Raw genomic sequence first — 13,249 nt, 5'->3', positions numbered from 1 at the left:
TTAATAAAATATGCCTCAATCGTTTAATTAAGGCTAAAATACACTAAGAATACATTTTCTCTGTATAAATAAATCTGTAAAGTAAGGAGAAAAAGTCACGATTTAATATAAGGAATGTATTTTTTTGCTGTTCCGATAAAGAATGTTCCACAGAAATTTTTATCTATCGAAACTGTAAAGCAAGTTGAAGGCAGTCGCCGTAATTTGTTTTTGGATTATATAAAAGCTGGAGCTTTGAGCTCTCTCTCCCTCTGTCTCTCGTTTGTTTTCGATGACTTTTTCACAAAATGTAAGTGTCGCTCTCGTATCTGTAACTTTTGGCCAAATAATTACGCTAATTTAATTACAAAAGCCGTGTTTTAATTCAGAATCTACTTTCCTTTTTCATTAATTTCAAATATCGAATTATTATGTTGCAGTTTAGAACTTTTTCAGGCTGCAGCGAAGGACAGTTGCCGACGAATTGTTTGGTGGCCCCAGCCGAACGCTACTAGCGTGATTTATACTACACTATCTACAGCTATTTGCAATAAGGAAGATCTACGCTGTTTATACAAAACTACAACCGATTACGCTATGACGCTTTTGCAATACTTCCACTATCGTATTGAAATCTACTTCTGCATTAAAGTGAACACAAAAAACTAACATACTGTACCATGATGGAACAAAAAAAATTGAGAAGAAATGAAATGTGATTAATATACTGTACATTATGGAACCAAAAAAAATTGAGAAGAAATGAAATGTGATTAAAATCGCAAAACCTTTGCATAGCTAACAACTATAAGGCTCAAGGTAAGTTGAGGATTACTATTCCAAATTAGCGTTATTTACACAAACACAGTACAGCAGACATATCACTGTCAAAGAGCGCATAAGGAAGTAAGAAATATTGATAAACATATATCCCGAGAGGTATTAAGATGAAAGATTATTAGCAAAAATCTTATCCGTACCGAGTTGTACTTTATGTGTGCGTATGTGTGAATGAACAAGCTGACTGACCTATGGGCATAATTAAGAAGTAATGTAATAACAAGAATTTTGTAGGGAATGATGCGAAGTAGCACGTCCGGCTTGACGGAAGAATTTAATTGGAGGTGGAAGGTAACAAATAAAAGCTCCCCCTCCCATCATATTAGATTACAAGTTTTATATAACTGTAATTGTGTATGAATTTACGGAAAGAAGGATAAGTAGGTACATTTATATTCAGTACATTTAAACAACTAAACACGATTGTAGTCTTCTAGTTGGAGAGTAATGACAAGTACAGTGGATCTCACACTAACTTAGCCAGCATGTTAAGCGATTATGTAAACCTTTGTGTGTTATCTCCAATGAAATCCATACATGGTTATGCAAGCCACATCTGAGCGTAATTTAATACTTATGTTCACGTTGTACAAAGAGTAATACAAAACTAACTTTGTAGAAACACTCGAACGCTACATTCAAACGCAGAGTTGCCGGTGAACCTGAACATAAAATGCAATGGAAATATATGGTTTGTAGCATACAGAGACGGTTTCAACAGTGATTAACTGAGCGAAAAATATAAATATTAAACAAAAGATTATGAGACGAAGATAGGAACATAAGAAACACTGTGCTGCGAGCAGAAATGAATTTACAACCAGAACTTCACCTGTCGTCGTATCAAGTAAAGTAAATTGTTTGTGAAAACAAATACTGGTACAAGAAGGTGCATGATGTTTATTTTACATAGAACAGAATAAGATGAAATTCCTATGCCTTCCCTTTCCTTGTGTAGTGGTGAAATTGCCCTTGATTGTGTTATGATAATATCAGTTTTCAGGTTGTTACGAGATATGACAAGTTAATTCTTCATGCAAAGAAAGAAATAAAAAGAAGAAAACTTTCTGAGAGCTAAAAATAGAAGTGTCAGCAAAAATTAATTACGAGACATCTCAAGTTAGAATAAAGGTGAGATTTTCTTGTGACTGTGCTTGTATGACTTTTATTTGTTCCATGTCTTTGTAAATATGTTCATATATATTTTGTAAACCTGTGAAAACCAATGTTACGCGACGTCAGACACACTGGAAAGAGCAAATACGTTTGTAAGATTGGTACATAAATTGTACAACGTACCGTATCTAAAATATGTGAAGTTGTCACCTCGTGGTTAAAAAAAATGTGCTGTGCAATGATGCAGGTTTGCAGCCGCCAAGTGATTCATCATCAGCAGTGCAGAAAGTTTAACGAATCTACAGTGCCAAGCCGAATAAGCTTAACAGTGGCACGTGTTTGCTGGTGGGACGGTAAACACCCGCCAAAATGTCGACGAAGATTTCATCCAGACATAGGTGGTCTAGAAGGTCCTTTTAGTGTCGTAGCTTATGGAGTCCGTAGATAGGTGTAAATTGGACATTAAAAACTATTCTTACTCCAGCACGCCGGCCGGAGTGGCCGAGCGGTTAAAGGCGCTACAGTCTGGACCCGCACGACCGCTACGGTCGCAGGTTCGAATCCTGCCTCGGGCATGGATGTGTGTGATGTCCTTAGGTTAGTTAGGTATAAGTAGTTCTAAGTTCTAGGGGACTTATGACCACAGCAGTTGAGTCCCATAGTGCTCAGAGCCATTTTTACTCCAGCACGCACGCGAATAACACTCTGCGCGGTGCAGGAAACAACCGCGAGAAACTTAAAACAGTGGAGCTAGGTCATGCCAACAACTCAACGACATTAGAAAAACAAAGGAAAGAGAAGATACAAATTTTTGTTGCATACTGAAGGAAAGACACGCAAATGTCATAAATGTAAATAAAGGAAGATAAATATGACATGAAACAAAATTTGTAATATTTTCCTTGTGTTTGTAAAGTAATTTATTAGTAATTTTAATGGAGTGTAAGAAATTTTATGGTAAAATATACGACAGATAACGAATCTGATAAAAACGAGGTTCCCACATAGCTGACACACATTAGCCAAACAGCATATTAAAGAATAATCGACAAAATGGCAATACAGTAGTTGCACGGACAAAATAAAGGCTTCTGACCCTTCGACCATGGAAGCAGAGGACTGCACCTTGCCCCTCAGGGTAAAAAACGTAAAACATATCAATTTGTATAAATGAATAAGAAGAGGAAATTTTATACTGTGTGCTATGTACATGAATCCATAGTAAGGAGCAGGTGTATTGGCACTTGCTAGATGTTTCCAAAGAGGTAAAGTAAGGCAAAAAAGAAAGCAATGCATTGCAGCAGAGATGCTGTTAGATGTGAGAGAGGTCACTGTTGCCTTTTTTTTTTTTTTTTTTTTTTTTTTTTTTTTTTTTTTTTTTTTTTTTTTTTTGTCGGCAGGAGAGGAGTCTGTGGTGTGGCTTGATGACGAGAGGGCGCGAACATTTTATCACTCCATTTATAACAGTTTTATTAATCTCAAGTAAAATACAGTGCCTGTCTATTTGACAAACAATTCATCTCACTGCATCGAAATATTCCTTTCTTTCATTAGGCAACACGGTCGACAATAAACAACTTCTACGGCGGCTGTATTCTAGACGACCATCGCAGCAGAAAGAAGAGGTAAGGTTTCCCTGTGAGAAGAAAATACAACTATGAACATTTGCTATTAAATTTCCTAGAAAAGGCATTTCATTAACTTCCATGTATGACTTCACAGTTAAAAGCCATAAAACATTTCCAGTTCAAAAACTCTAGTGCATTATTCAGCCAGTAGTAAAAATAGAATGTGATACATACCTATGCAAATCATTTCATATCTAGCGTGATTAGACAAATGAAGCACACTTACAAAATCTTTTAGGTCACTACCAAAGTCGTGTATTCCTGTCTTCCGATAAATTTGGTATAATTTCGTATGTACAGAAAACAGAGTACTGGATGCGTACCTTCGACTCCCTCGCAGATGCCTAGTGTTTCAGCTATCAAACAAATCAAACATTTATCAAAATTAGGTTATTGTCAGGAAGCCATATCGTGTGAAGTTGGAATATAACTGAAATATTAAGTAAACGTAGTAAATGCTAAAGATCTTCCTGTCGGCATGAGTCAGTTATCAACCTAGTAGTTGTTATCGATACTTCATGAATAAAGTCAGCAGATAATCGGAATAATATTACAACATATTAGCTAAATGCAGAAACAGTGAATGTAATGAAACAAGCTTCTTCTTTTCAAATCATAAATGCCTTTCAGAACAACTGTCTCGGCGTTGGAGGCATAGAAATTGCTTACTCAAAGTTTACAGCTAAACAAAGAACTACGTAATAAAAAATGTTTAGAATGCTCTTTCTCCATCATGGATACGGGAATGGACTGACCGAGAGAACAAGACAAAGTACGAAGTTACAGTTATATTTAATTTGTGCCGCTAGGCCACATTCATTTAACCAGAAGCTGCATGTTGACATTTCCTCGCCCCTTCCACACAGAATTCTGAAGGAATTCGAGCCATCTCCCTTTGCGTTGAACACCACGCACTTATCGCTGTTTAATAATTTTTGTCTGTGGAGCAGGAAGCACAGTTTGAAGTGAAACAAATCAGGACACCCTGTTAGACTACAGAAGTCAATTAGGATTTTTGCACTCTTGTGTACATGTAAAGTGAAGTGAGAACATGCTTTCTCACAATATCTCCTTGAGCGATTTTCGTTTCGCCATGCCTCATTCTACACATTTTTCTAAGCGTAGTTGCGCAGTACCCCACTCAAGGTTCGCTTAGGAAAAACTCCCATTATCTCTTCAAGGCCTCATTCCTGACACATCGACCGCTGTAGCGTAGTGGTTAGCACACTGGACTCGCATTCGGGAGGACGACAGTTCAAACCCGCATCCCGTCGCTCTGATTTAGGTTTCCTGTGATTTCCCTAAAACGCTTAAGGCAAATGCCGTGATGGTTCCTCCCAAGGAGCTCGGCCGCTTCCCTTCTCCATCCTTCCCTAATTCGAGGTTGTGCTCCGTCTCTGATGACCTCGATGTCGACGGGACGCTCAACACTAAACTCGTCCTATTCCTCCTGACGCTGGGATGCCGTCGACAGCATCGTGAACCACTATCCACAATCTTGCACACTACTCGAGAAACAGAGCATGACGGACTAAAGGCCGAAATACTGAATGTCTTTTTCCAAAGCTGTTTCACAGAGGAATACTGCACTGTAGTTCCTTCTCTAGATTGTCGCACAGATGAAAAATGGTAGATACCGAAATAGATGACAAAGGGATAGAAAAACAATTAAAATCGCTCAAAAGAGGAAAGGCCACTCGACCTGATGGGATACCAGTTCGATTTTACACAGAGTACGCGAAGGAACTTGCCCCCCTTCTTGCAGCGGTGTACCGTAGGTCTCTAGAAGAGCGTAACGTTCCAAAGGATTGGAAAAGAGCACAGGTCATCCCCGTTTTCAAGAAGGGACGTCGAACAGATGTGCAGAACTATAGACCTATATCTCTAACGTCGATCAGTTGTAGAGTTTTGGAACATGTTCGAGTATAATTACTTTTCTGGAGACTAGAAATCTACTCTGTTGGAATCAGCATGGGTTTCGAAACCCAGCTCGCACTATTCGTGCAGAGACTCAGAGGGCCATAGACACCGGTTCACAGGTAGACGCCGTGTTTCTTGACTTCCGCAAGGCTATCGATACAGTTCCCCACAGTCGTTTAATGAACAAAGTAAGAGCATATGGACTATCAGACCAATTGTGTGATTGGATTGAAGAGTTCCTAGATAACAGAACGCAGCACGTCATTTTCAATGGAGAGAAGTCTTCCGAAGTAAGAGTGATTTCAGGCGTGCCGCAGGGGAGTGTCGAAGGACCGTTGCTATTCACAATTTACATAAATCATCTTGTGGATAACATCGGAAGTTAACTGAGGCTTTTTGCGAAAGATGCTGTAGTATATCGAGAGGTTGTAACAATGGAAAATTGTACTGAAATGCAGGAGTATCTGCAACGAATTGACGCATGGTGCAGGGAACGGCAATTGAATCTCAATGTTGACAAGTGTAATGTGCTGCGAATACATAGAAAGAAAGATCCTTTATCATTTAGCTACAATATAGCGGGTCAGTAACTGGAAGCAGTTAATTCCATAAATTATCTGGGAGTGATTTAAAATGGAATGATCATATAAAGTTGATCGTCGGTAAAGCAGATGCCAGACAGATTCATTGGTAGAATCCTAAGGAAATGCAGTCCGAAAACAAAGGAAGTAGGTTACAGTACATTTGTTCGCCCACTACTTGAATACTGCTCACCTGTGTGGGATCCGTACCAGATAGGGTTGATAGAAGATATAGAGAAGATCCAACGGAGAGCAGCGCGCTTCGTTACAGGATCATTTAGTAATCGCGAAAGCGTTACGGAGATAATAGATAAACTCCAGTGGAAGACTCTGCAGGAGAGACGCTCAGTAGCTCGGTACGGGCTTATGTTGAAGTTTCGGGAACGTACCTTCACCGAGGAGTCAAGCAGTATATCGCTCCCTCCTACGTATATCTCGCGAAAGAGTCCTTGAGGATAAAAGATAGAGCCCACACAGAGGTTTACCGACAATCTTTCTTTCCACGAACAGTACTGGAATAGAAGGGAGAACCAATAGAGGTACTCAAGGTACCCTCCGCCACACACGGTCAGGTGGATTGCGGAGTATGGATGTAGATGTAGAGGCTTTTAAGTAATCCGTCGCTATCCAAGAAAGGTAGGAAAGGGGAATAGAGTTTACGTCGCGTTAACAACAATGTCATGAGGCTCGGACTGAGGAAGGGTGACCTTTCAAAGGAACCATCCTGGCATTCGCCTTAAGCTACTCACTACAAATCCAGTAAGAGAACATGTGAAATGGATTGTTTCTCTGAAGAGGTCTTGAGTCATACACTCGACAAAAGGCTTCTCTCAAACTCAGATAGACAGCGTATATTGCTGCTACCCCACAAGTTTACGTTATCGTCAACTCCAACTCCTTCGAGCAGAGTGAGTCACAACACGTCCTGCCCACCCGTCAGAACCTGGTCTTGATAACGGACGTGACGACAGGGAGCAAAAGGAGTGATGAATCACTTGATATTCACCATCGAAACGCTGACTGGCCTAGCGCTGATACAGCGGAATGCGCAGTGCGTCAGGGGACAGGGAACATTTCCTTTCTGAACGCATATATTGTACTTTACTTGATTTCGCATACGATTTCAATGTGTAACTGTTGCGCAATGACAGTTACATATGGCTTAATCGCCACAGTTAATGGTCGTTTACAGCAGTCTTCACCTGAAAACACGATATTAAATCATCACAGTTTACAGACTTTCGAGTAAATCATTTTTTGACTAATAGTATCCATCCAACAACTGTGGCCATATTAGTACAAATAATTCATAGTTTGGAAAAGCAGAGAAAGAAAGAATCGCAATCCGCACGTCTTTCGATGAGGCATAGTCCACTGTGTATACCCACTTGATCACCTTTGCATGGCTAACATCAAAAAGATAGTCTGTCATTGTTAGAGGTGGTGTATTACGCCTGTCTTTCAGAGGAATGATGCGTAAAAGAACCTCTTCCAGACATTCAACAAGACTATGACCAAATTCTTCTCCTGATCCTTCTTCAAATGAGTAATCATACACTCCTAATGACATCAATCTCGTTCCCTTCCTTTGATGGTCCATTATTCTCACTAATCAACTAACAACTAATTAATGAATTTGAAGCTTGGCAATTATATTGAAGACCAATGACAGAGAAAGATCAAGAAAATTGTTTCTTTGTATATCTACGTCTTAAAACATATCGAAAGGGGAGGGGTCAGTTGATACAGGCTGAGAGCGGCAGGAGCTATTTTCGTCCTTTATGCGTCATTTCTCCGCTGCTTCAAAAGTTTGATGTTCCAGTCAGTGCAATTCAATGATTAAATAGGCGTAATCAATTGGCTATAGTGTGCATCTTATCACGAAAGAAAGGGCTAAACCAAACTACTAAATAAAACAAATAAATGAATCAGTTCAGTTAAAAGAAATTGCTACTTGATATTTCATTTATTTATAATGTAATGCCCTGATATAAACTTCTATATTTATTTAATTGTACAATAAATTAATAATAATTTAATGTGAATATTGAACTTCAACCTGAGTTATGAGAATGCCAACATTGAAACTAATATTGTTTGAGGATAATTGATGTTCTTGTTCAGTTTTTTTATCTATAATACGTCATCATCAAAAGTAACTGTTGAAACAGTTGATGAAAGTATGCAAATCTGTCAAAGCAAAAATTATCATCTTAACGCATGTCAGTCCAAAGCTCAAAATGTTGCATAAGTAAGTTTCGTAGCACTTCAGCATTGGCATTACTACCCGTGCTCCCAGTCCCAGTACAGGTTTCTCTGTAGCTAATCTTCCAGTATAAATTTGGAAAATTTGGAAATTATATACAGATTCATCAGACAGCATCCATACTTTACAGCCTCTTTTCAGAGGCTTGTCCCTCATGTATTGCTTCAGTGAGCTTCTGCCTTTAAATTTCCCCATTGACTCATCAACTGATACTTTTTGATGAGGCTGATAGCATTATGCAAATCTTTTATTCAGCATTTCAACAAGAGGCCTTATTTTAAAAAGCTTGTCAAAATTGGCCTGTCCCCTTTGAAGTATCATCGAGATGTCATTTGAAGGGATATGACTGAGGAGAAAACTGAATCGTTTTACAGTCATCAAGTCACATATCTATGACTCTTTTAAATCTGGAGATGAAGATCAATAATCTCGATAACTTGGTAATTTTTTGACACTCATAAATAAATTGATGCCTAAGAAAACCCTTATCTCATCTTCAGTAGTTGGAATGAAAGACTTTTCTTTTTGTGTGGCATACAAATTGGTGTGAAATGTAATATGTTTCACCATTTCATCAGTAAAAAATTCACAAAATATTTTATGTGGTGATGGATTTGACATCTCTGTAAAAACAGCTGTAGGACCAATTTTTTCCACAAAATTAGGTAGTGCTTCAATTCTGAAATTTTGGCTCCATTGTGGAGGATCACCTGAACAATGGGTACACTTCCAGATCCACCAGAGGTACCAGAATGATTTGGGATGTTTGGCTGTATACGTGAAGAACTAACTGTCACAGATGTTGTTGCTTTAGCCAGTGGTGATCTCGAACGTGTAGGTATGGACAGAGAAAGTGATTCAGAGGCTGAAGAATCATCATTTGATGGAATTTTAGCAATGCAAGGTTGTTTATTATCGCACAAGTGATGATTACTGTCTGGTAAATTATCATCTGCTTCATTGCTACACTCTTCAGAACATGATAACACAATATTATCACAGTCAGGTTCATATGTAGGATCAATGTCAGAGTCTTCAAACAAACTTATTTCACTATCTGAGTCTGATGGAAGGTCCTCGAAAAGTACTTTTCGTATTTCATCATCACTAAGACACCTCCTAGCCATACTGAATGAAAGCTGTATCCCAGTTGCACGATGAACAGCAGTGCTAACCTAGATTAAAGTAACAAAAATATGAAATAAATAAACTTGTTTCACGTAACTATTCCACTGAAGGTCATTAGCATGAACTAAATTTACATATGAAAATACTTACTTGGAAATGAAAGTAGTATATATGTGCCAAATTTGTTCTTCAGAACGTACACCAACTAAACAGCACAAAACTGCTGCAAGGCAACAAACGAATTGTGCTGTACCAACAATAGGAAAGCAAAATGCGTGATATCCAATGCCGTGCCATCTAGGGAGAACTCCCTCAACTAACTGTGTGGCTCGCAGTGACAACTGCTGCCCCATTCGGTCACCAGGTGTCGCAAAATAGGTGGTTAACATTTATAACCACCGCCCTTGAAAGAGATATTGCCTGGTGATAGCAACTGCCCCTAAAGAGTTAAAGTCCTGTTCAAGGACTTTTCTTCACCCAAACTACAAGAAGGCATTTATCTTAACCAGATGGACTAAACGTTAATTATCACGGAAAAAATTACTGATGACCGAAAATGATGTTCCAAATTTAAGTACAAACAAAAAGCCAGACTGTTTGGCCAATGGTGGCAGCTTAGTGTTTGCATATTATAGTCCGATCCCGAACGACAGCGTTTCGCGCAGTTCGAGCCACAGACGGGGACGGCATTGTTGCTGGTTCCAAGCAACGGTTGCGGTAACCGCATACACTTTGCTCTGCGCATGGAGAAAGCGTGCATACTGCAGTTTATGTCTGTCGTTTGCTTGTACAGAATTTGTCGCTAACCAACACCATCAGCCGTGACAACTCGCAACAAATGGAATAAAAATTGTCTAAATAACTCTGTACGATCACGTTTAATGCTCGCACTGGCTACGACATTCACTGCGGAACCCTGGGTACACTACTCCGCGCTTGTGGTTGTTGGAGAATGCGTGACGTAGATGCACAGAACAAGCCTAAACTATGCCGCCATCCTTCATGAATCCAACTACAAAGTCGCATCCCAGAGAAGAGGGATTGAAATTTCCATCTAATAATTCCGATTTAGGTTTTTCGTGCTTTATTGCAATAGTTGGAAAGGTGGGAAGCCCTATGCCCCCCCCCCCCCTTGTTTTCACTTATTCACCATCAATTAGGCAACTAGGGGCAGATGATTTAGTTCAACAGCAGCCATGAGATCACAGTCAGCTGGTTTCACTTCCCCTACTTAAACTTGTGAGTTAACGAGCAGTTCGCTGTCATTTAAGTATATTGTCGAAGGAGTGAGCTTTCAGGAATTGTGAAATGAACCCTGACGTCCAGGACCTGATGTCTCAAAGGGCGCAGATTCGCCACGAGATGGGGAAACTTACAGTCGTCTATTGTCTATTGAGGCCTAAGCGCTGTACGGCGCGAGTGAGACAGACGAGAACCTACGTCATAGGGAAACCCAGTAGAAGGCTTTTGTGGCCAAGGAGACGTAGCATTGTTAAATATGCCGGACCTAAGATCGGCCATAAAGGGAAACATTTTTGAAAACTATTTAATTCTGTAGTAATGCAGGGATCAAGCCACAGCAATTTTAATCTGCCATCCTCCATAAATTTTCATGGTTATCCCAATAAAACTTGAATATTGAACATATCTATAATAGTTTAGGATTTATTGCTAAAGTGAAATTAACAAGTTTTGTAACAAAGGGCTGAATGCTAAAATCTGAACGCTTTGGTCGATCTTAACGATCGACATTTCATATAGAAGCGCATCATTAAAATGACAAATGTTGTAAATATCAACTCTGTAACGTTATTTCTTTAAAAGATATAGTAAATTTAATTTATCAGTATTTACAGTTAAGCCTCAGATCATTTCCACCACACAAAACACATTGAACGATGATAGCATGACACCTTATTGAATCATTAGATAATAGAATATTTGTTGTGCAGTTTAGTGCATAATAATTACTTTTGTTCTTTATTTATATATCATAAAGCTCATTGGTGCAAGGCTACTGGCCGTGACATTCAAAGTTAAGAACGAAATTGTATGTGTTTTATGTAAAAGAGGCAACGGCCTTGCCGCAGTGGATACACCGGTTCCCGTGAGATCACCGAAGTTAAGCGCTGTCGGGCGTGGTCGCCTACTTGGATGGGTGACCATCCAGGCCGCCATGCGCTGTTGCCATTTTCCGGGGTGCACTCAGCCTCGTGATGTCAATTCAGGAGCTACTCGACCGAGTAGTAGCAGCTTCGGTCAAGAATACCATCATAACGACCGGGAGAGCGGTGTGCTGACCCCACGCCCCTCCTATCCGCATCCTCCACTGAGGATGACTCGGCGGTCGGATGGCCCCGGTAGGCCACTCGTGGCCTGAAGACGGAGTGCTTTTTTATGTAAAAGCATTGAACGTTTATTGTGTAATGGATATTATTGTTACTTTATTTAGAACGTGAAAGTGTTCAAGCTTTGATTTAAATATGTTAAAATATAAAGTAATGTACAATAAGCTGTAGACAATCAGATAGACGGCTTCAGGAAAGGGGACTGCACTAGTCAGTTGAGCGGAGATGTTCGGCGCGCGGGAATCGCGGTCGGAGACGGGCAGAGGACAGTTCTGGTCTAGTCACCAAAGAGTGCAGTTCGGTTGGAGACACCAAAGTGAACAGTGCTGGTGGAGACGCGAAAGCGGACGGTCGGTCTTTAGGTAGCTGGGAAGTGAAACGACTTAGAAAATTAAACGTTGTGTGGTATCGCGGGACTTGGTTTCTGATCGGTGAGCAACCGCGCCCCTGGTGTGAACTCTTAACTTTTCGCGGAGATAACGAGGTGGAGTATTTGTAATTCGCGATGACATTGTGAATGATCAAACTGTGTCAAATGCATATGCGCTCGGGTGTAACAATAACTCTAAATACGACCACTTTCACTATTAGTTTGCTTTCGAAATACACATTATCCTTACCAAATGGCAACCGTGTGGGCTACATCATTTATGGGTCGTTAATTTCTTCCCGATATTATTACCACTATTATTATATGTTGTGTTAACTTTATATTTCGCAAACTTGCCACCAGCCAGACAATTTAACCAAAGGGTCACGAGTGTCTAATGTAGGGCGTGTAATGCGACATGTGCAGTTAAACCCCTAGACGAGATTGAGACAAGACATTTTGACGAAGAGGAAGCGCATGTGAGCCCGAACATCTATGGGATGTTACCTCACAAGCTTTTGTAGTCTAACATAGCACTGGGCATGTCACTTTGCTTCATGGGCGAGCTTTGGAAGTGAGTGCACGAGACGCGCGACGTGTAGCGAGGTCCGGTAAAATTAGCCACAGGGAGCAATGGGGGACATCGACCTTCACAGGAACGTAGGGAGGAGAAGTGCAGGTAAATCTGCCTTCCCATGTTCGCATTGCAGGTGGTGAGGCTACCGTCCAATATGTACACTACTGGCCATTAAAACTGCTACACCAAGAAGAAACGCAGATGATAAACGGGTATTCATTGGACAAATACGTTATACTAGAACTGACATGTGATTACGTTTGCACGCAATTTGGGTGCATAGATCCTGAGAAATCAGTACCTACAACAACCACCTCTGGCCGTAATAACGGCCTTGATACGCATGGGCATTGGGTCAAACAGAGCTTAGATGGCGTGTACAGGTCCAGCTGCCCACGCAGCTTCACCCCGATACCACAGTTCATCGAGAGTAGTGACTGGCGTATTGTGACGAGCCAGTTGCTCGGCCACCATTGACCAGACGTTTTCAGTTGGT

The 13,249-nt window shown here is 40.3% G+C and overlaps 1 pseudogene; it reads left to right on the top strand.

Moving 5' to 3' along the window:
• Positions 1–11,529: 11,529 nt before the first annotated feature.
• LOC124803887 lies at positions 11,530–11,648 on the top strand (annotated as a pseudogene).
• The last annotated feature ends 1,601 nt before the right edge of the window (positions 11,649–13,249 follow it).

This window comes from Schistocerca piceifrons, chromosome 6 (assembly GCF_021461385.2).
Source record: "Schistocerca piceifrons isolate TAMUIC-IGC-003096 chromosome 6, iqSchPice1.1, whole genome shotgun sequence".
NCBI classification, from domain to species: Eukaryota; Metazoa; Arthropoda; class Insecta; order Orthoptera; family Acrididae; genus Schistocerca; species Schistocerca piceifrons.
The sequence above is the reverse complement of the archived record's forward strand: the minus strand, read 5'-3'. Positions and strand labels throughout refer to the sequence as shown.